The sequence below is a fragment of the Zingiber officinale genome, chromosome 8B, assembly GCF_018446385.1.
Source record: "Zingiber officinale cultivar Zhangliang chromosome 8B, Zo_v1.1, whole genome shotgun sequence".
Lineage (NCBI taxonomy): Eukaryota > Viridiplantae > Streptophyta > Magnoliopsida > Zingiberales > Zingiberaceae > Zingiber > Zingiber officinale.
The window spans coordinates 16,746,102-16,769,097 of NC_056001.1; the positions used below are offsets into that span (position 1 = coordinate 16,746,102).

At 42.2% G+C, this 22,996-nt stretch overlaps 2 long non-coding RNA genes and 1 pseudogene across 2 annotated transcripts; 1 reads left to right on the forward strand and 2 right to left on the reverse strand.

Annotated features, from left to right (window-relative positions):
• Nucleotides 1-15,006: 15,006 nt before the first annotated feature.
• LOC122013559 lies at nt 15,007-18,962 on the forward strand (annotated as a pseudogene).
• Nucleotides 18,963-19,829: 867 nt separating this feature from the next.
• On the reverse strand, nt 19,830-20,785 carry LOC122017695. The gene is made up of 4 exons (XR_006121425.1): nt 20,698-20,785; nt 20,151-20,604; nt 20,023-20,074; nt 19,830-19,917 (listed from the first exon to the last, which is right to left on the reverse strand). It is a non-coding gene; the product is annotated as an uncharacterized LOC122017695 (long non-coding RNA).
• A 297-nt stretch (nt 20,786-21,082) lies between these two features.
• LOC122014445 lies at nt 21,083-21,326 on the reverse strand. The gene is made up of 2 exons (XR_006120678.1): nt 21,242-21,326; nt 21,083-21,175 (listed from the first exon to the last, which is right to left on the reverse strand). It is a non-coding gene; the product is annotated as an uncharacterized LOC122014445 (long non-coding RNA).
• Between the last annotated feature and the right edge of the window lie 1,670 nt (nt 21,327-22,996).

Here is a 22,996-nt window from a genome sequence, read left to right on the forward strand (position 1 = left end):
TGAGAGGACTAAATTGATTGAAGAGTCCTCGGACGTAGCATTTGAAGAAATCCTAAATCAAATGATCAATCAAGGGATGTAGGAGAAATTCAATTCGAACTTAGAAATCTAAGTTTGAATGATCAAAACATTGGAAGAGTCAAAGTTGACTCGAAGATGATGAGCAAAGGCAAGAAAGGGCTCAATCTGATCTCTTGCCTGTGCCGAGTGAGACCACTCATGAGGCACCGCCAACTCCAAGGCAATCTAGGATAGTCTCTAGTCATCCACAAGACCAGATTGTGGGAGACATCCAACAAGGGGTTAGGACTAGATCATTCTTCAGAAATGAGTCGAATGAGGTTGCTTTGATCTCAGAAATCGAACCTAAACTAGTTGATGAGGCATTGCATGATCCTGATTGGGTCATAGCTATGCAAGATGAGTTAGGTCAATTTGAAAGAAGCCAAGTGTGGGACTTGGTTCCTAGACCTAAGAAGACCACCATTATTGGAACTAAATGGGTCTTCAAAATAAGTTAAACCAAAAGGGAGAGGTAGTAAGAAACAAGGCAAGACTAGTAGCCAAGGGCTATAGTCAAGTTGAAGGCCTCGATTATGATGAGACATATGCTCCTGTGGCACGATTGGAGTCCATTCGTTCAATGCTAGCTTTTGCTGCACATAGAGGTTTCAAGCTCTATCAAATGGACGTTAAATCGGCCTTCTTAAATGGTTTCATTAAAGAAGAAGTCTACGTTGAACAACCACCGGGTTTTGTGAATACCGAAGCTCCAAACCACGTGTTCAAGCTCAAGAAAGCTCTTTATGGGCTAAAACAAGCACCTCGAGCTTGGTACGAAAGGTTGTCAACTTATCTATTAGAAAAGGGTTTTGTAAGGGGTCAAATAGACCCAACACTATTTCTTCGTCGAGATGGTGAAAATATTTTTGTAGCCCAAGTATATGTCGATGACATAATTTGTGGCTCAAATAACAAGGGCTATTTAAATGAATTTATCACTCACATGGAAAGTGAGTTTGAAATGAGTCTTGTGGGAGAATTGACATTCTTCCTTGGACTAGAAATCAAACAAACTAGAGATGACATTTATGTCCATCAAGCAAAATACACTCAAGAGATGCTTAAGAAATTCAAAATGAGTGATTCTAAGGAAGTATCCACTCCTATGGCGACGAGTACTCGTCTTGACAATGATGAGAGTGGAAAATCAGTTGATCTAACGCAATATAGAAGCATGATCGGTAGTCTTCTATATCTCACAGCTAGTCGACCGGACATACTCTTTGCTGTGGGCATGTGCGCTAGGTATCAAGTCTGTGACAAGGAATCTCACTTAATTGCAGTTAAGAGAATTCTGAGATACCTTAAAGGCACAATTAGAGTAGGTCTTTGGTACCCTCGTACTGAATCATTTGACTTGATAGGTTATACCGACTCCGATTATGCTGGGTGCAAATTGGATCGGAAAAGTACGAGTGGGGGTTGCCAATTTTTAGGTTCATGTTTAGTTAGTTGGTCAAGTCGGAAGCAACATTGTGTTGCTCTCTCCACGACCGAGGCTGAATATATTGCCATGGGAGAGAGTGTATCACAGTTGTTGTGGATGATACACACCCTAGAGGATTATGGACTCTCTTATAAGGGTGTACAAGTGCTATGCGACAACATTAGCACAATCAACCTAACTAAAAATCCAGTCCATCATTCGAGGACCAAACACATTGAAGTGTCATCACTTCATAAGAGATCACGTAGCTAGGGGAGACATTGTGCTCACATATGTTGAGTCAAAGTCAAACCTAGCCGATATCTTCACAAAACCCCTTCCGGAGAATGAATTTAGTCATTTAAGGAGGGAGTTGGGAATGTGTTTGGCTCCTTAGGTCATTAGAACTTCACCATGATCAATAAGGACTATTAAAATGACAAGAGTAATTGGGAAACTGATTTGGGCAATTTGGGGGACATCTCACACAAACGATAAGGTTTAACAAATTGTTTTTGTTTGCTAGAAATGGGATGAGATGCTAGGAACAACCAATTTATTCAAAATGTACTATGCATCCCTTGAATAAGTAGGTTGAAGAGACATAAATTGAGTATGGGGAAGGTCATTACATAATTCATGTGTATTTGACTCCTAAATCTTACTCATATATTCCAACCAAGGAATCTTGGTTGGACTTTTGTCTAGAAATTATCTAATCATGATTGATGTGTTGATTGATACTTTGGATTGGTATCTTTAATGATAAGATGAGTTGATAATGTAAGAATAGTAATTTAGGATATATTTTGACAAATTTGAAACTAAACATGACAGGGTTGGATATTTCAGGTTTTGAAACTCTGAAATGTCTGAAACTAACTTGTAACTTAATAAAAAAAAACCTAGAATGTTAGGACTTTCAGAGCTTGCAATTAGGAAATGTTCTTGTTCATAGATGTTTAAGTTCTGTGTTCTGAATTTGAGAAGTTCTGAATTTTCAGAATTCTCGAGAGAAACGACTGCGAAATCAGTTGCTCGAATTCAGATATCAGAAATCTGAATTATCAGACACTGATCGGTCTCACGACCGATCAGAAGACTCTCTGATCGGTCCACAGTCCGATCAGGGGTCCTCCAGATATCTTCGTGCTTTCTGTTGGCTCACTGATCGGTCCAGGGACCGATCAGGAGGTTCTGGCACGCGACAATGATCGGTCCAGGGACCGATCAGGAGAGTCTCAACCTCTTCAACCTCTCTGTTCGATCTCTGATCGGTCCAAGGACCGATCAGCTCTCTATGGTTCGCAGGAAGGCCCCTGATCGATCCGAGCACCGATCAGAGGGTTTCCTGATCGGTCAAGGGGACCGATCAGACCCTTTTTGTGTGCGTTAAAATCGATCCTGATCGGACAGCCGTCCGATCAGATTACACTATGCGCTACCCCTCATTAAATCCTCCTGACCTCCTCTCTTCCCGATCTTCTTCTTTCTCACAACCCTAGCCGACCGACGCCCCGACGGCCCTTTCTTCCTCCCGTATTCTCGACCCATCGTCTTCTAAAAGCCGAAGGTCAAAATGGCACCGAGGTAATCTCTCGATCTCTAATCTCTACTGTTATTGTCTTTGGCAGTTCATGTTATCATGTTTCTTACGGTGACTGTGGTTTGTGTTTGGTGGTTTGCCCATGGCCGGTGCTCTCTCTTTGTTTCCCATTGTCCAAATGGTTAGGAAGAAACCCACTAGTGGTGAGGGTACCTCTAAGGAACCAACCGAGAAATCCAAATCCAAGTCCAAAGCTCCTGCTACCTCCCGACCTCAACCGGCTAGTTCAGGGAGATTCCCCAACCAACAATTTGAAAAATCATTTAAGGAGAGGACTTTCAAATTACTCCCTTGTCGATCTGTTGATAAGAAGTTCATGCAGGAATCTTGTCCCTCTATTTTAGAAACCATTGCCTACTACAAGCTCGATTCTTTGGTTTTTCTAGAAAGGGACATCAACTTTGATCTAGTATCTGAATTCTATAACAACCTTCATCAGATTCCTGATGGTAGTTATAGAACAAGAGTGGCTAAGCAAAACATTGATCTCAACATAATTGCCTTCTTTGAGTATTTAGGTTGTCGTTTGTGTTCGGGGACGGTGTTCTCCATCTATCCTGTTTTGCCTGAACCCGTACCTCATCCTCTTAATGTCTCTTCTGACTCAATCTATGAGTACTTCTTTGGTCATCCGAGACTGGATGATTTAGATGAGTTAGATAACGACTTTCCTACATTTGCAGCCCTTAGACTCTCTGCTCCTGACTACATCCTTTTCAAAGTTGTCACACAATGTCTTCTACCTATCACCTCTAAACCGTTGGCAGAAATTCGACCATATCACTGTCTGATGCTTTATGGGTTACGTCGACGTCTAGATTTTGATATTATGTCGAGTGTCTATATGTCTATCATATCCCATAGCGAACCGAGCGGCGACAACATCTATATGCCTTTTGGGCATATAATTACTGGTTGGCTCGAGTCCATGGGTATTGACGTCTCTAGGGGAGGATAGTGAAGATGGTCGCGCAGATTGTCGACTTGGGAAGCGTGCGTTTTCCAAGTCAGCCTAAGTCGGGATGGGCCGGTTAGGTGAAAGGATGGGAGGGCCTGGGTGAGCTACCACTTCCACGACAGTTGCTCGTCCTCCTGCTGCTGCTGCTGCGTATGGTGCATCGCCGGCGGATCGGTCCAAATTGGCCGGTTTGACCGCCACGAGGAGATGGTGGCTGCGAGTTCGATGGCTGCGGCTCCAGTTGATCAGCCGATACTCTAGAGGCAGTTGGCGACATCGGGCATTTCTAGGATGGATGGCGGCCATCCACCTCCTCAAGACTCTGCGGGCGAGCTACCCTCAGCAGCGAGATGCCTCTTCAGATTCCACTCTTCCAAGTGATGCTGCGAATGATCCTCTTGATGAGGATGTTGGGTGACATTCTCTATGTTTTGATTGTTTTGTTGATACTATGTCTTTGATATATTTATCTGAACTGGGTGTTAGCTGTGTTTCTTATATTCATGCTATTTATAATGCTTCACTATTCATGATACACTTATGATGTTTCATATGCCATTGTTTTTCATATACCGTATTTTTTTATGTGGATTAAGATTGAGGCGTTATTGGTTAAAAGAGGGAGGTGCTTGTCAGTCTTATTCATTATTTTACACCTTTTCGGTGTTTGACAAAGGGGGAGAGAATAATTAAGTTTAGAGACGATTTGACCTCTTTGAATCAATATAAAAAAAAGAGGAGAAGGTAACTGAGTTATATCCATCTTAGGGGGAGATCTTAATTTCCCTGAAATTATGGATATGAGAGTTTTTCTGATCTAAACTTAAATTGTGTTGTCAAACAACAAAAAGGGGGAGATTGTTGATACAGTCTGACCTGGATGTTGTTTTGATGTTGACACTGATTTAAGTTTGAATCAGATATTAAATTAACTCAGATTAATTACTAATCAAGGTTGACTTGGTTAACCTGATTGACCTGATTGGGAAAAGTCCAAGCGAGGAGCTTGGCACGGGAAAGTCCTGGTGAGTGAAGCCAGGCAGTGGGAAAGTCCTAACTGGAATGTTAGGCGGTTGGAAAGTCCCGTGAGTGAAGCCAGGCAATTGGAAAGTCCTGGTGAGTGAAACCAGGCAATTGGGAAGTCCAAGTGTGGAAGCTTGGCATGTATGGTCGGAGAGGGTTCGCTCTCTGGACCGGGGGTGAGGCGCAAGCTTGGAAGCTTGACTCGAGACTCACGGCTTTGGATCGGTCTGCAGGGCCGATCCGGTGTAACCTGATGTACGGTGATCGGTGCAGGCCGATCCGGTTACTGATCGATCTGGAGATCGATCGGGCAACACTCGATAACTCGAGTGTATCTTGATCGATCAGGGACCGATCGAGCAACACTCGATAGCACTGAGTGTATCTTGTCGGTCGGGGCCGATCAGATAACTCGATGCACCTGAGTGGATCTGATCGGTCTTCTTGACCGATCCGGTGAATCTGATCGGTCCCGAGGCCGATCGAGGCGATGCGCGTGAAGGGGTGGATCGGTCTTGGGACCGATCAGACAAGCACCTGATCGGTCACCAGACCGATCAGTGACGATAAATAGAAGCGTGGATCGGTCTGCTGACCGATCCACAGTATGGCTTGTTTTGCATGCGCTTTCTCTTATTGTTTCTGATTCGCAATTGCTTTTACCTATTTCGTTTCTAACCATCTGCTGTAAGCTTTCTCGAAGTTACAGGTTACAGATTACTTGATGTTGGGTGAATTCAAATTAAGGATCATTAGTAGAAGGCGACGAAAAAGCTTTTGCTGTGTCTCGCTGCGGACAAACCAGTTTTGGTAGCAACGTCTCGTTTGCGATCTGCTGGTAGCCGTTTGGTCGAAATCAGCTTGACTTATGCTGAAAGGTTCAAGCTCAGAGGTACCAGTGGAAACGAGGATGCCATTGGTGGGAGCTGAGACAATCAGACAAGGAAGAAGCGTGATTGGCGACGTCGTGGGGATTCTGAGGTTGTAGGGATTTCTGCAGGTTTTGCGAGATCCGTTACTGAGCAGAGAGGCATATGAAGGTGGAGAGGAGAGGCTCTCGATATAATGCTTTTTGTGCTCTTGCTGTGAAAAACTGTGGAGAAAAACTCTGGAAGATTGAAGCAGTGTGCTTGTTCTTCGCTGATTGTGGCTGTGAGCTTCCTTTGATCATTTCACTTGAGCCACTACTGTAAGTCTTGTGCTTAATTTCTTACTGCTGTTAAAGACTTTGTGGAGAGGTTACTCCACCGAGAAGGAGAATCCTTTAGCCGGATAGCTTCCGGGGTGTGATCTACCGAAAGATCAAGAGGATTCGTCCACCTTACGGACACGCCGAGGAGTAGGGGCAAGTTATCCCCGAACCTCGTAAATCTCTGAGTTAGTGTGCTGTGCTTTCTTGTTTTAGTTTTCTAATTCCACTGTGCTAACAAAGTTCTTGAAGAAATTTGTGTTTAGTGTTTTTCAAAGAGGCTATTCACCCCCCTCTAGCCATCTAAGGTCCCAACAGTTTATTGTCCTGGTCCTCCTGAGCGGTTCCTCTCCCAGCGAGGTGGCTAGCCGGATCTGTCCGACCGGCTGAACTTCGTTGCCCGTAAACCCGTAGAGCGGGGTCGTCATGGGCAGCAGCTCGGCTCGATCAATTTGCAGCTGATCGAACGCTTTCTTGAATATGATGTTGACCGAGCTCCCTGTGTCAACAAATATGCGGTGAATGGTGTAATTTGCTACTACCGCTTTAATGAGCAGCGCGTCGTCGTGGGGCACTTCTACTCCTTCCAAGTCCCCGGGTCCGAAAGTGATTTCCGGTCCACTTGCCCGCTCTTGGCTACAGCCGACCGCGTGGATCTGCAGCTGTCGGACGCTCGCCTTTCTGGCTCGATTGGAGTCTCCTCCGGTCGGTCCGCCGGCAATAACGCTGATTTCGCCCCGGGAAGTATTGTTCCGGTTTTCCTCTTCCCGAGCGGACGGTCGTGACCGTTCTCTGGACGCCCGGCGATTCTCCTGCCTTGGAGATCGGTGCCGCTCGGGTGTCTGCTGATGTCGTCTCTCGGTGCGAGTCCGGTCAGTTTCATGGGTCCTATGTCTCCTGTCGATGGGAGGAGACCGTCGTTCGGCTTTCCTGGGAACAGGATTGGATACAAAGGGAAGGCTTCGGCAATCCCTCGTGTTGTGCGTATCCGTCTGATGGAGGGTGCAGAACATAGGGGTCCACCTCTTCTTTGGCTTGGGCCGAGCGGCAGCCACCTCTTGTACGTGAGATCTGGCATGGGGGGATCGGATTGCATCGGCCCTCGGTCCTCTAGGGGCTGCTGAGCGGTTGTGTTTCCGCTCGGCATGAGTAGATGCCCGCTCTACCGGAGCTTCCTTTTTCCGAGCGGCTTGCGCTTCTTCCACATTTATATATTCGTTGGCTCGATGTAGCATGTGATCATAATCTCGGGGCGGCTTTCGGATGAGCGACCGGAAGAAGTCCCCATCCGCAAGGCCTTGCGTGAAGGCGTTCATCATCGTCTCCGAAGTGGCCGTTGGGATGTCCATCGCCACTTGGTTGAATCGCTGAATGTAAGCTCGAAGCGATTCTCTCGGCTCTTGCTTGATGGCGAACAAGCTGACACTTGTCTTTAGCATCGACTCTTGGCGAAGTGGTGGAGGAAGGCCGTTGAATTCCTTGAAGCTCGTGATGGATCCGTCCGTGAGCCCCGGAACCACCGTTGAGCGGATCCCGAGAGTGGTAAGAAAGACGCGGCATTTCACTCCATCGGTGTATTGATGGAGCGTGGTCGTGTTGTCAAACTTACGGATGGTCATCGGGTCCGTTGTTCCATTGTACTCGCCGATCGTCGGAGGCACGTAGTTCTTGGGTAGAGGGTCTCGTAGAATAGCCTCAGAAATTGGCGATTGGTCCGCTCGGAGATGAATCCATCGGGAGCTTTCCCTTTTCGTCTCGCCTTGGCGTTTAAAGAAGAGTCTCTATCTCTCCGAGCTGGTCCGGCTTCAGGGTGCGAAATAAGTGGAATGCGACGGTGGTTGGGAGTGCTTCCGCTCGGCCACCCGACGCAGATGTTGCCTGTTACTCGGCCGCTGCTTTCTGTTTTTGTTCAACAATTTTGGCGGCCCTTATCTCGACCAGAGCGTCGAGTTCTTCCCTAGAAAGCGTCACCGTGTGTTGTCGTTCAGCCTCGTCCATTGTTTCCGATCGGATGCAGGAGCGTTCCCACAGACGGCGCCAATTTGATCCTGTCCGAATCGCTGAACCAAGGGACACTGGGCACGCGGCACGCTCCCAATCGTTGGAGTGAACCTTCGGCTGGTCGAACGAAGCTCCAGCGATCCTGCACAAAAGTCTAGCCGGGAAGGGTTCCCGGCGACGACCCTCCGACGCTCAAGTCAGGTAAGTGGTGGAGAGAGTGGCTGCCAAAATTTGTATTATGCGTACCTTTAGCGAAGTAATAGCCTCTTTATATAGGATGGAGAAGGAACTGATGCACGCCTACCGAGGTGCGTACGTGTCAGCAGCCCATACCACGGTATGCACTTGTCAGAGAGCTTACCTGACACCATGCTGCCACAGTCGAGCATGTTCTTTGATGGGACGGCAGGACCACCCGTTGTCAGACTAGAAGTATGTCATAGTCATACGACTTGACGGCTGTCAGCAGATATCCCCGTCTTTTACCCACCGTCTGACTGGGGTGCCCGGCCCGCCGAGCGGGCGATGAACGTCGTCCGGACGAGCTTGATTCTTTGCGCCGTCCGGGCGGCACTTCTTTCCGCTCGGTCATTACGCACTGTTTTATTTGAGCGTCGGAACCCTGGTCCCTACCAGGGTGCCTTTTACTATCAGATTTCCTTTTCTTCTGAGTCCGGTCGGCTCGCCCTTTTCCGGCGAACCACTAGACCCTTTGACCTCCCCTCAGCGTTGACTCCTTATGGGGTTCCGGATTTTTACTGCCGGATCATATACAAAAGGTGTGATGGAAACGTGGTGGTATTTCTTGTACTATACATAGATAACAATTTTGGTAGTTGGAAACAATATCAAAATGTTGTCAGAAGTAAGGGTATGGTTGTCCAAATAATTTGATATAAAGGACTTGGGAGAATGTATATATTTTTGAGATCAAAGTAATAAGGGATCGAAAGAAAAAATATATTTTACTTATCCCAAGCTTGATACATCGGAAAATCCTTGCTCGTTTTAAGCATGCAAAACTCCTCGAAAGGTTTCTTACCTTTTAAGCATGGAGTGTCTTTATCTAAAGAGATGTCTCCGATGACATCAAAGGAGATTGAGGACATGTAGGCAGTTCTTTATGCTTCGACAGTTAGACAACCTAATGTATGCTATGCACGAGATCAGAAATCTGTTTTGCCAAGGGCATAGTTAGCAGATATCAAAGTAACCCTAGACAAGGACATTGGACTGCAGTAAAGCATATAAGTACCTTAGAGGCGCTAGAGATTATATGCTAGCTTACAAGGCAGTTAATTTTGTCCCTGTGGGTTACACGGATTTTGACTTCCAATCGAATAGGGACAATAATAAGTCGACCTCGGGGTTTTGTGTTTACTTTAGGAGGAAAAGTCATAACTATGGAAGAGTGATAAGCATAGGTGTTTTTCTGGACTCCACCATAGAAGCTGAGTATATGGCAAGCCTCTGAGGTAGCCATAAAAGCTGAATGACTTAATTACCTCAAGATAGACTTAGATATGATTTCTAGTTTGTCCAAAGATTATTACAATTTATTGTAATAATAATGGTGCAGTAACAAACTCGAAGAAATCATGAGTCTATAAGGCAAGTAAACACAATAGAGCGCAAGTACTACCCAATACGAGAAATTGTATAACGAGGAGAAGTTGTTGCCGCCTAGATTGCATCAGATGATAACCTAAGGTCCTTAAGGCAAGAGCTTTTGATGGGCATGTTGAAGGGTTGGGAATCAGATGTATGGCAGCAGATATGAAAACTTAGTCTTTTAGTATAAGTGGGAGATTGTTAGAGTGTATACTAAAAGCCTAGCTTTTGGTATAAACATTTATAAGAATCACATTGGTCAAATGTCTACATTTATGATAAATGTAGTTGCTCAATTAATTTATATTGTAGATAACATGGTGTGTGGTGTCACATACAGAAGATCATGTTATCGGTTCCTTATAAATTATAAACAGTAGCTCACGACCAAGATGGAAAGGAACAAACCATTGGAATGTCGTAGTGTAATTAGGTATTAGTTTATCTTAACTATATAATTACACTAGTACACTTAGAGTATATTGAGTAGGACCATTTGATGTCATTCCTTTTATACTGACTTTATAAAGGAACAAAGACCTCAGTTATTATGGAAGTGTGTGCTCTTAATCCTAATATAATAACAAGCACATATATTTGATATTTATTTCTTTAATTTATCAATGGGTGAGATTTAGTTCGATAAATCAATAAGCCCGATAAGTTGGGAAATGATATCACTTATAGTGTGTGTTGTTGATTATAGAAGGAAACTGTGTCCTAGTGATCTAGGTTGAGAATGTCCCCAAGAGGAGCTCATAAAGATTGTCATGTTAAACCCTGCAGGTGGACTTAGTCCGACATGACGATGAAGTTGAGTGGTACTACCCTTGGAGCTAGATATTAATTAAGCGAGTTGTTAGTAACTTACTTAATTAGTGGACATTTGTTATCTTAAACACATGGAGACTAACACACTCATAATAAGAAGGAACCCAAAATGTAATTTGGGATTGGTGCGGTAGTTCAATAATAGTTCTTTAGTGGAATGAATTATTATTAATGAAATTAAGTTGTGTGTTCGGGGCGAACACGGGATGCTTAATTTCATCGGGAGACCAAAACCAATTCCTCCTCTCGGTCCCTATCGTAGCCTCTAGTATATAGAGATTTATACCCACCGCATACCCACCTTCTTACCCATCCAATGGGGCCGGCCAAGCTAGCTTGGAACCCAAGTTAGGGCCGGCCAAGACCAAGTGGATGAGCCATGTAGGTGGCCGGCCAAAGCTTGGGTCCCAAGCTTAGGTGGCCGGCCACTAGAATATTAAAAAGGATTTTTATTAAAATTATTTCTTATGTGGATATCATGATTTTAAAAGAGAGTTTAAAAATTAAAAATTTCCTTTTATAGTTTTCTACAAAAGATTAAGAGAAGAGATTACTCTCTTTCCTTATTTGTAGTTTAAAAGGATGGTTTTAATTTTTGGTAAAAACTTTCCTTATTTGTAAATCATCTACATGTTTAAAAGAGAGTTTAAAATTTGAAATCTTTCCTTATTTGTTGATTAAAGGAGGATTTTAAATTTTAAGAAAACTTTCCTTTTTAACCATGTTCATGATTTAAAAGAAAGTTTAAAAATTAATAATTCTCTTTTATTAGTTTCTACAAAATATTGAGAAAAGATTTGATATCTTTCCTTATTTGTAGATTAAAAGAGATTTTAATTTTTAGAGATAACTTTCTTTTTATCCACATGTTTAAAAGAAAGATTTTAATTTATTAAATTTCCTTTTTATAAACCAATCATGAAGGGATTAAATTATTGGAGAAATTTTTATAAATTTCCGGAAGCAAATAAGGAAGTTTTAATTGGTGTTTAAAATTTTATTTGCTTAGAGATATCTTGGTGTGGCCGGCCATTGCAAAATTGAAAAGAAAAATTATTTTTAATTAAATAAATTTTCCTTTTCAAAGGAAAAAGAATTAAGGAAGGTTTTATTAAATTTTCCTTATTTGCCAAGACCAAGGATTATAAAAGAGGGTAGAGGAGGCTTCAACGTAAGAACTCTATTCTATTTTTCCTCTCTTTTCTCCTTGGGTGTGGCCAGCCCTTTCTTTCCTCTCCTCTCCTTTGTGTGGCCGAACCTTCTCATGGTGGAGATAGCTTTGGTGGCCGGATCTAAGAAGGAGAAGAATGAGAGAAAAGAAGCCTCTTTTCTAGCATCCCTTGGAGCATAGTGGTGGTGGCCGAACCTCTTCATCCTAGGAGAAGTTTTGATGGCCGAAACTTGCAAGGAAGAAGAAGGTGATTGGTGGTTTCTCATCTCGGAAGAACGTTGCCCACACAACGTCCGAGGTTAGAAGAGGAATACGGTAGAAGATCAAGAGGTCTTTCTAGAAGGTATAACTAGTAATTTTTCCTTTCCGCATCATGCTAGTTATTTTTGGAAATAATACTAAATACAAGAGGCATACGATTCTAGAGTTTCGAATTTGTTTTCGATATAGTGTTCTTTTGTTTTTCTTTTCCTTGTGATTTGATTGTTCTTTTCGGTTAACCTAAAGTTATTTTAGGAAATTAAATATTAGCTTTCCATAAAAGGTTTTGTCTAGTCGGTGGTGGTTGCTCCCATATCCAAGAAGGCCATGTGCCTCGCCACGTCAGTACTGGGAATCAATTATGGAAATTAATATTTAATGGAATTAATAACTTAAGGTGACTTGGGTCAAACGTGTTAAGTTCCGCAGGAGATCCAAGTCAAAACCTAAAAGAACAAATAGATTAAGTTTTGGATCAAACGTGTTAAGTTCCACAGGCGATCCAAAATTTAATTTAAAAGAACACATGGTAGCTAGGAAAAGGTTCAGACCTTTGTACAAAATTTTGTACAGTGGAACCTCTAGGTTTTCCGAGTAGCAACCAACATACATAACTAATATCCATCCATAAACAATAAAAGCACATGTCAATATCATCCATAATTATATTTCTTTATCTTACTACTAAACCAGACCAACTAATAAACAAAACAAATATACAGCCAAAATAAATAAGTCCACTGTCACTAATATCCAGACGATAAACGGTGCATTCCAATTTCTCATATTGTGTCCAGGATAAGCAATGTATTCACTTCCTACCCTCGACTCCATTCTTGGCAACATCCTTGAATGTATATCACTGGTGTCTCCATTTAGTCTAATATCATATCTCACCCACTTTAACCATCCATGTTGCTTACATCCATAATATAGTCTCCCTGGGTTGTTGATTGATCTAGATACTAGCACCAATGCTCTTAGCCCGCAATACCTGAATTGTACATTTTCAAATTTGGTATGGTCGATACTACTGTTACTTGATGATGCCATTCAATAGCAACCTAAAAAATAAAATCCAACAAAATTAGAGCTAATTAAGAGAACCCCTTCAGAGTCCGAAATGAGACAAATTAAATCTTCAAAGTAAAGGAAAAAGTATCATCTAATTTATGTGCAACTTATAATGATGTACCTCATTATGCTAAGCATGCTAGACAAATTATGTCCCTTCGACTGCTAGTGTTTTCTTAGTAAAATGTTTACAAAATGAATCTAAAAGGAAGATTCTTTCTTTATGTTGTAGTTTTTTCAAATTTGTCATTATGCGTCAACATGTTCTACATTTGAAGCTAAAATATAATTATATAATTGGTTGTAATGGAATAAATCACACTTCGTATTGGCAGAAATTGGCACACGTGCAAATTGGCACAAGAAAACTAGTCGGGACAGAAGCCGTGAGAAGGAGAAAGGGTTAGGGCACAGAGAGGGCTGCGTCGAACATGTTTCTCGCAGAAGAGGTTTTTGCCGATTTTGACTTTTTTGGTCTTTGACGTCACGTGGTTCTCACGAGAAACATTGTTCCAGTTTGTCGTTTTCTGCGTGGGACAGAGAGACAGAGGAGTTTCAGGACAGAAGATTTGAACTGGGCTCACCCACGACCTTTGATCGAGGGTTGACCTTATCAACCTCGCCCTAGATTTGATCTTTCCATCTTTGCCCCTTTCTTCCTCAATTTAGCCACTGGTTCATGAGTAAAGTGGTTCGTTTTGTTTCCCTTTTGATCTCTATGTTCTTTACCCGTTTGTTCGTACTTGGTATGATTGTTGTTCTTTTTCAGATCTTAAGGTTTGTGTTCGCTTGGATCTTGTTGCTCTGAAATTTGATGTCTGTTTCCTAAAAGAGGCTCTTTTGCGCTCCTGTAACGTGTTTGTGAATTCTTATACGTTATTTTGTACTCACTGATCTGTTTTACTAATATTAACATGTGACAAAGGCGAAATTGCTCGCTCCTAGCGCCCTCATCGCATCCGACCCTAGGCCATCATGAGGGAGGTAAATCACGACAACCGAGAGGGTAAGTGGTGGTGGGGTGAGTTACACATGGTCCAAAGATTTACACCATGATAGCCTTGCGGTTCGACCCCGCAACCTCATGTGGCAAGCATGCCACCACTTATCATTTCGGATGATCCCCATGGGGTCGTTTTACCAATGTTAACATGTGGTAAAAAGGCGAAATCACTCGTCCCCAGCGCCCCGCCGCACCCGACCCTAGGCCATCACGAGGGAGGTCAATCACGTTTTACTAATGTTAACATGGTGGCAAAAGACGAATACGCTCGCCCCCAGCGCCCCTGCCAACTCGTCTCATGGCCAACACTGCGGAGATAAATCACGGGCGACTACTAGCCTTTAGAATAGTGACTAGCACATAAGGGAGGCATTTACCTCGGCTTTGCCGAGATTCGAACCCCAGACCTCATGGTGGCAACACCTCATGCACTAGCCACTAGATTATCCCGAGAGGACATTTTACTAATGTTAACATGTGACAAAAAAGTGAAATCGCTTGCCCCTAAGGCCCTCGCCTTGATTCTAGGGTTCGTGGTTATTATTTCTTACAGGTAAGAATATTGGGTTGTGGAAGTTGGTTGATTTGTTAAGTTAATCTTCGTCACAGGATTGGAATGGCTTAGAAACTAGACCATTACTTTTACCCGGTCACTGCAAATGGCATCTTAATGAAAGGAGCTCCAACGATAGCCATCTCACACCAGAAGGAATTCCTAGACCTGGAGAGTTCTCTTGCTGCTATTTTTGATTTCGCCACTGATTCAAGTACTCCGTCCCACATGGTACCATGGCTGCTATTTTGGACAGAGATTTTAGCTATGATCATCTCTGCTTGGAGGGGAATGATTTCAGTAGCTTGGAATTTGAAAGAATGAACCATGTCTTTGATCAGAGTGGTTCCCTCACTATTTCAGATATTCGTCCTGGGTTTCCCCCTTCCTATTCGACCACCCCAAACTCTAACCTTTAAGTCTCGCTGAGTCTAAGGGCCAAAGTAGATTCTTTGGAGGACTCTGAGATTTTCTCTGATATTCTTCTCAAAGATATTGATAAGATGCTCATGGAGGGACACATAGATGATAAGTTTCATTGACTATCCAGAACAACCAATCCTTCTATGAGATCCTAGGTGAAAAGTTCCCATCATCACGTCATCAATCTGTTTTGTTCTCCAGTCATTTTTCGAACAGTCTAAATGACAGCGTCACTATCCCCCATGGAAGTTCCACGACATAACTCTCATTGACAATAGCTGGACGTATGATTCTATTGATTTTCTCTGTTATAGGCCAACCCTATCCTCAATGGTTACTCTTTGCAGTTTGCAGTTCCCTTTGTCCTCCAGAAATAACTTCGGTGACTCAGTCAACACGGTGGAGGGAACTCTTCTAGACACACTTGGTGTTCCTGATTTCCTTAGCATGACCCAACCAGCATGGCAATTCCAGAAAGAACTTGAGGAGGAAAGAAAATTCCTTCGAAGTGATGACCAGATAGTGATCAACATGGAGGCTAATTGTTTCTGTTCACCTCTAAAAAAAAAGAACAAAAGACGATTGAGATCCAAGAAGCCACGGAGAAAAAACAATGCAATCATTTTTCAAGGGGTCGAAAAAAGCCCCACAGAAAGGAATTGGATTTGGAGGAAGGTAAGAATAGCAAGCAATCAGCAGTTTTCTCAGATGAGACTCATTGCACGGAAATGTTTGATGAGATTTTACTTTTCGACGGGGAAAAGTGTGCCAACTGTGTTGATGAACTCTGAGTAAAATTGCAGAATGAAGTGAGCAAGATTTCTCATAGCAGCCACAACAAAGGATCAAATGGTGGCAAAGGTCTAGGGAAGAAGATCTCAAAGAGGGACGTCGTACTCTCCTCATTCATTGTGCCCAAGTTGTGGCAGCAGATGATCGAAGAACGACAAATGAATTGTTGAAGCAAATCAGACAACACTCTTCACCCAATGCAAATGCAAACCAGAGAATGACCCATTGGTTTGCAATTGGCCTTAAGGTTCGCCTCGCTGGAATTGGAAGTTGGTTCTATCATTGCTTGGTGGCAACGCGTCTTCAAGTTCTGAGATCCTAAAAGCTTACCAGCTTTATTTGGTTGCCTATCCTTTCAAGAAGATTTCTCATTTCTTCTCTACCCAAACAATTCTGAATGTGTCCGAGAAGGCAGAAAAATTGCACATTATAGATTTTGGCATATACTATGGCTTCCAGTGGCCATCTTTCATGAAGGTGTCTTTCTTCCAGGCCCGGTGGACCTCCGAAGCTTAAAATGACTAGTATTGATGTCATGCCCCCGCTCATGGATTCCGCCAACAGTGGTGATTGCTGCAATAGGGCAGCGCTTGGCTGATTATGCACGTAGTTTTAACATTCCTTTTGAATTTAATGTCATTTGATACAGTGCATGATAGAGGGGTCGGATAGCCGACGTGGTCAGAAGTCCAGCCCACGCGGAAGTCAGAAGTTAAGCCCACGTGGAGGTCAGAGGTTAAGCCTACGTGGCGCTTAAAGGTCCAGCCTACGTGGTGGTCAAAAATCAAGATTACATGGCGATCAGGGACGGACCTATGTGACATTCATGGGTTAAGCCTACATGACAAGTAGGAATTTGGAAGGTAGGACATACAGTTCAGGATAGACGGACTAAGATTTACAGGTCAGGACTTACAAGACAGGTCAGGATTTACAAGACAGGTCAGGATTTACAGGATGAGACATGCAGAACAGGATATACAGACCAGGACTTACAGTTCAGAATAGGCAGACTATAGTTTACAGGTCAGGACTTACAAAACATGTCAGGACTTATAGGACAGGTCAGGACTTACAGGATGAGACATGCAGAACAGGATATACAGATCAGAGCGTACAACTCAGGATAGGCGGACTATGGTTTACAGGTCAAGACTTACAGGACAAGTCAGGGCTTACAGGATGAGACATGCAAAACAGGATATACGGACCGGGATGTACAGTTCAGGATAGGCGGATTAAGGTTTACAGGTCAAGACTTACAGGATGAAACATGCAGAACAAGATATACGGACCAGGACGTACAGTTCAGGATAGACGGACTAAAGTTTACAGGTCAGGACTTATAGAGGTCAGGTCAGGACTTACAGGCTGAGACATGCAGAACAGGATATACGGACCAGGACGTCCAGTTCAGGATAGGCAGACTAAGGTTTACAGGTCAGGACTTACAGGATAAGACATGCAAAACAGGATATGCGGACCAGGACGTACAGGTCAAGATAGACGGGCTAAAGATTACAGGTCTCGACTTACAGGATAAGATACGCAAAACATGATATGTGGACTAAGACGTACGATTCAGGACTTATAAGATAAAATATGGAGCGGGGTCTTGCATACAGGAAGAGACTTAAGGAACGACAAGCGAGGACCTCAATGGGCAGGGCGGTAAGCGCAGGTCTGGATTTATCGCGATTTATTGAATGACAAATGCAGGACTGGACATACAGATCTGGATTTACGGGGCGACAAACACAGGCTAGGGAATGCAGGTCTGTACCCACAGGTCAAGATTTGCAGGTACGGGGACCTAGTCCTGGGTTAACAGACCTGGGTGGACACGCACTATACGATAATTAAGGTAGGGAATCGTAACAATCTGTTAGAGAATAATCATCGCATGTCAGGGAATATGCTAACGGTCTAGGGCTCATTGCCCACCGATCCCTCCTCAGACCTATAGAAAGATGTCATGTGTCATTCACCGCTAGACAAATCCTGACATCTGTCAGACTTCAGAAGTACTCACTGGCATATAAAAAGGGAAGTTTTCTCCCTTACGCAGGTACGCTCACTTATCTTTTCACATTCGTGCTTTACTTTTCGTCCTTTCGTTTCACTATACTTTTGGGGGAAAAGTACCTGACTTGAGCGTCGGTCCTGAAAAAGTACTTGACTTGAGTGTTGGAGGGCCTGACCCGGGGACTTTTTCCCTGGTTCTTGATCTCTAGCGACCTGGGTGCTTGTCTGAGTATGCGTAGAAGACCCCCACCTCGTAGTCCTAATCATCGTCTTCCGTCAACCTTCCGCGGTAGCCCTAGCAGGAAGTACAGCGCCAGCAACGCAGCTCAACGACTCCCGTCAACGCCGACGACACCGCAGCTAGCCTCCGTCTGACTCAGTTTCCGAACGAGATCAGCTGCGAATTGGGAGACCATTAAAGTGGAGGATCTCAACATCGAAGAAGATGAAATGGTGGTCATCAACTGTTTGTATCGGCTAAGGACTCTGATGGATGAAACAGTCGTGATTGACTGTCCGAGAGATAGGGTCTTAAACACTATACTGCAAGAGTTTATCCATGGCATCTTGAATGGCAGTGCTCCCTTCTTCGTAACACGCTTTCGGGAGGCTTTGTTCCACTTTTCTTCCTTGTTTGACATGATCGAGACGAGCGTGCCACGTGAGGACAAGACAAAAGCAGCTGATCGAAGCCATCAATGTGATTTCTTGCGAGGGTAGAGAAAGGGTGGAAAGACCAGAGACCAACAAGCAGTGGCAAGTAAGGAACCTGAGAGTAGGTTTCACTCAGCTCCCATTGAACACCGATATACTGAAGAAAGCGAAAGATAGGGTGAAATCCTACTACCACAAGGACTTTGTTGTGGATCAAGATAGCCGATGGCTACTGCAAGGTTGGAAGGGTCAGACAGTTTTTGCTCTATCTACCTGGAAGCCAAATATCTGCTGCTAGTTGTTCTTGTGGTATTATACTGATGTCTCTGTAGCATATGGTTGTGAATGGCCACTTTTTTTTATTGGTAGCTCGTCTTATAATTCATTTTCCTGCAATTTATGTAGTTCGATATTCTCATTATTCTTTATACACTACAAAAAATTCAGCATTAGAGACGGAAAATTCCGTCGCTATTCCGTCGCTAAACTAGTTTAGCGACTGATTAGCGACGGAATCATTGCGTCGATACAAATTGTGTCGCTGGCTGTATTTAGAGACGGAATATAAATTCCGTCGCTAATTAGAGACGGAATATATATTCCGTCTCTAAAATATTAGAGACGGGAATTTAATCATCAGTCGCTAACAATAAAATCCTCTCTCTGATTTAATTAAAATTATGTCTCTAATTAGAGACGGAACATTTAAATTCCGTCTCTAATTATGTTCCGTCTCTAATTAGAGACGGAATTTAAATGTTCCGTCTCTAATTAGAGACGGAACTTAAATATTCCGTCGCAAGGCATCGACGTTTCAAACAATTTCAGGGCAATCAGCGACGGAAAATTAAAGTTCCGTCGCTAGATATCGTTATAACAGCATTTTCCATGGTGAAATTAGAGACGGAATTTTAAAATTCCGTCTCTAATACCTGGAGATTTCAGCAGCACATTTCTGTTCCTGCAGTCATCCTTGTTTACATTTTATAATAATCTAAACTATCACATACAAACAACACAAAACTCACCAAATAACAATACATTCATACAAAAAACTTTATCCAAGCACAAAACAATAATCCAAGCACAAAATTTAAACTAAACATCCAATCACAAAACATAGATAAATATCCAAACATCTCCAACCATAAACACTTGATTGTATAGTACTACAACATCTGAAATTTAAAATCACAATACAACACCATCTAGCAAAGAAAATCCAATCCTAAGCTAGCAAGTAGTAATCAATCCTGCAAAAATGTTAATACGATAGATTACTAATAAAACAAAGAATAAACTAATTCACAATTATGAGTAACATATTAAATTTAATATTATGAATTTATTTTACATACCTGAAAGCTAGTTTGGTTATATGATGATGGTGTTGTATAGGCATCAACGTTCCTGAAAAGATATAATACAATGTTAGACATAGTTTCATTAGTGAAAAAAAAACTTAAAAAGTTAAACATCAAGATACCTATCACAATCTATGGATCAGGAGGATTATTAGGGTCTTGAGTCTCCTGAGAGGCAAAACGATGCGGCGTTGCACTCATTTGATCCAAGAAGGCCTGCATATCCCGCCCAATTTTCTCAAGATCCAATCGGGATTGCCGCTCTACTCGAAATTCAGCCTCCAAGGTCGAGAGTCGAGTCTTCAAATCTGCGTTTTCCTGTTCTAAGACGTCTACTCCAGCAGATGATTCGGATGCACTCGATGATGTGCTGGGACGACCCCTGGCCCTAGAAGCCATCGCTTGATCATATACAACTCTCGCCTGAGCCCCAAGACCATATAGGGTGGAGGTCTTTTTCCTTCCACCAACCACATCATAATAAATTTCATTTATCTGGTCAGTGGATAGAGTCTGCTCCTCACCTCCCTCTAAACTAGGCTGAGACGCCTGTGCAACCCTAGCAGCAATTTCTTCCTATTTACATTAAAAAAAAGTATTGTCAGATATTTACTAAAATGATAGATAATCATTGTTAATAGTTATATATATTCAAGTGTAGAATCTTACGTCTAATGCCGATGATCGACGATCTATAAAGTTGCCATCTTTTGACTTGTGTGTCTTAGTAAATATCTCCCAACAAGTAGGAGGTCGCTGTAGATCATGTTCTTGAATATTAAAGAATGTAAATAATTCCATTGATATAGTCTAGGTACAAAACTCTTATAGAATTTTAAAATTGGAAACTAACCAAGTCTAAGGCATGCTCGACGATCGATCGGGATCCAGCGGTATGTTTTGTTGCTCCTGTACTAGGGCCAGCCAGCTCACTCTTTCTATTGGCTCGAGCTTTCATTGCATTTTCCTGCCATCTGTCTACAGCCCAAATGACTCGCCATGCATCCCAAATGTTCTCAGGTACATAGGATGGTTTTATTCCCTTTTGTCTTGCTTTATATAGCATGTCTTTGTATAGTTTGGCACAAGCTGCGTTCCAGGTAGCATAAAATTCTGCCTCGTGCTCTGTCTCCCAAGTATATCTTTTCTGCAATAATACATTCACAAATTATTATAAAAATATAAAAAAATCATGATAATTAAATTGGCTTACCAAAAACTCATCGTAATAAAATTGCTTCATATCTGGGTCTACCCGCTTCCATGTAGTACCAGCGGGACTAAATCGCTCTTTAAATTTTGAGGTGATGTATGCAGCTACTCTATGACCATCTGGGGTAAAACTGCATTTAACAAATAAAATAAACCAAATATGTTAAAAAAATAGATGCAGCGAATAAGACTAATAACACCAATACTTACCAACCCCCGATAATCCGTAGAACAATCTGGCCACCAGCATCAGACATGTTTATATCTGCAGAATTACATTATAACACATACGCATGCACACTAGGTTTAATCAAACAAATAATAATGACTAATAGAGTAAGACAAGTGATATAACTATGAATATTTAGATCTAAAATTTAACTGAACAATGCTTAATCTGGATATATAACAATTTTAATCATTAACATTTTGGAGATCCTCCTCACTAGACTCTGTATGTTCAATAAGCTCCTCACTGCTGGATATTTCTCCATCATCTATCTCCTCATAAGGTACATTAACATCTACAAGTAATTGAGATGTTGATTGAATCTGAGAATCTACTGAATATATCTCTACTGTATCATTTTGAAATGCATCGTGGTTTTGGTACACGATAGAGTTGGGCATTTCTATGGTAGAGCGTGGCTTTGTTCGGCAAACTGCTAACCATTCACTAGCTCTTCTCCTCTTTGTGGGATATTCAAGATAGAAAACCTGCCCCGCTTGTATCGCAAAAATGAAAGGTTCATACTTGTTGAAGCTTTTGTTTGCATTTACCTCAACTAAATTGTAGTTTGGATGTATTCTGGTACCTGTTCTTGGAGTCGGATCATACCAAGAACATTTAAATAACACACATCTTTTGATGGGTAAAGCAGGATATTCAACTTCTATGATTTCTTCAAGTCTCCCATAATAATCAAACTCAGAATTATTGTTGTTGATAGATCCTTTCACACAAACACCCGAATTGAAAGTTAGTCTGCGTGAATCCCGTTGTGTTACGTGAAATTTAAAACCATTAACATAGTAGCTAGAGTAGACTACTATCTTACGGAGAGGTCCTAATGCAAGATTGATTATCCTGGAATCTTGCACATTTGATATTCTTCGATCAGACACCTATAACAATAGTAGAATATAAAATAAGCCTCTGATAATTTAATATGGATGTAAGAAATTAAAACTATCCTCTAACTTACATAGATTTGAAACCATAATGCAAATTCCGTCTCTAACTTTTCAGCTATCTCACTTGCACAAATTGATGGATTTTGTACTTGTAGTTGTTGTTCATATAAGCTGGAAAATAAGCTAATTTTTAGAAAATGACAGAATCGGGAAACAACTTTTTTTTTGGATAAATGTTTGATTCCAGAAGTCAACTTACTTTATATAGGGTTTGACTTCATCACAGTTTAAGAGTATGTATGTCCTCGCAGCATGATATTCTTGTGGAGTTAACCATCTAGAAATAGATGCTCCCATTGGCTTGCCAGGAAACTTGAAAATAGAAAGCATAGATGGATCTATAGGTTGTGCATCATCTGAATTTCTAGGACACTTGCGATGTCTGGTTTTTACATTATCAGCAAAATAATAGGAGCAGAATGAGGATGCTTCTTCAACCAGATAAGCATTACAAATTGACCCCTCAACTCTAGCTTTGTTACGAACATTATTCTTTAATTTCCTTAAAAATCGTTCAAATGGATACATCCATCTGTACTAGACAGGACCAGCTATTCGTGTC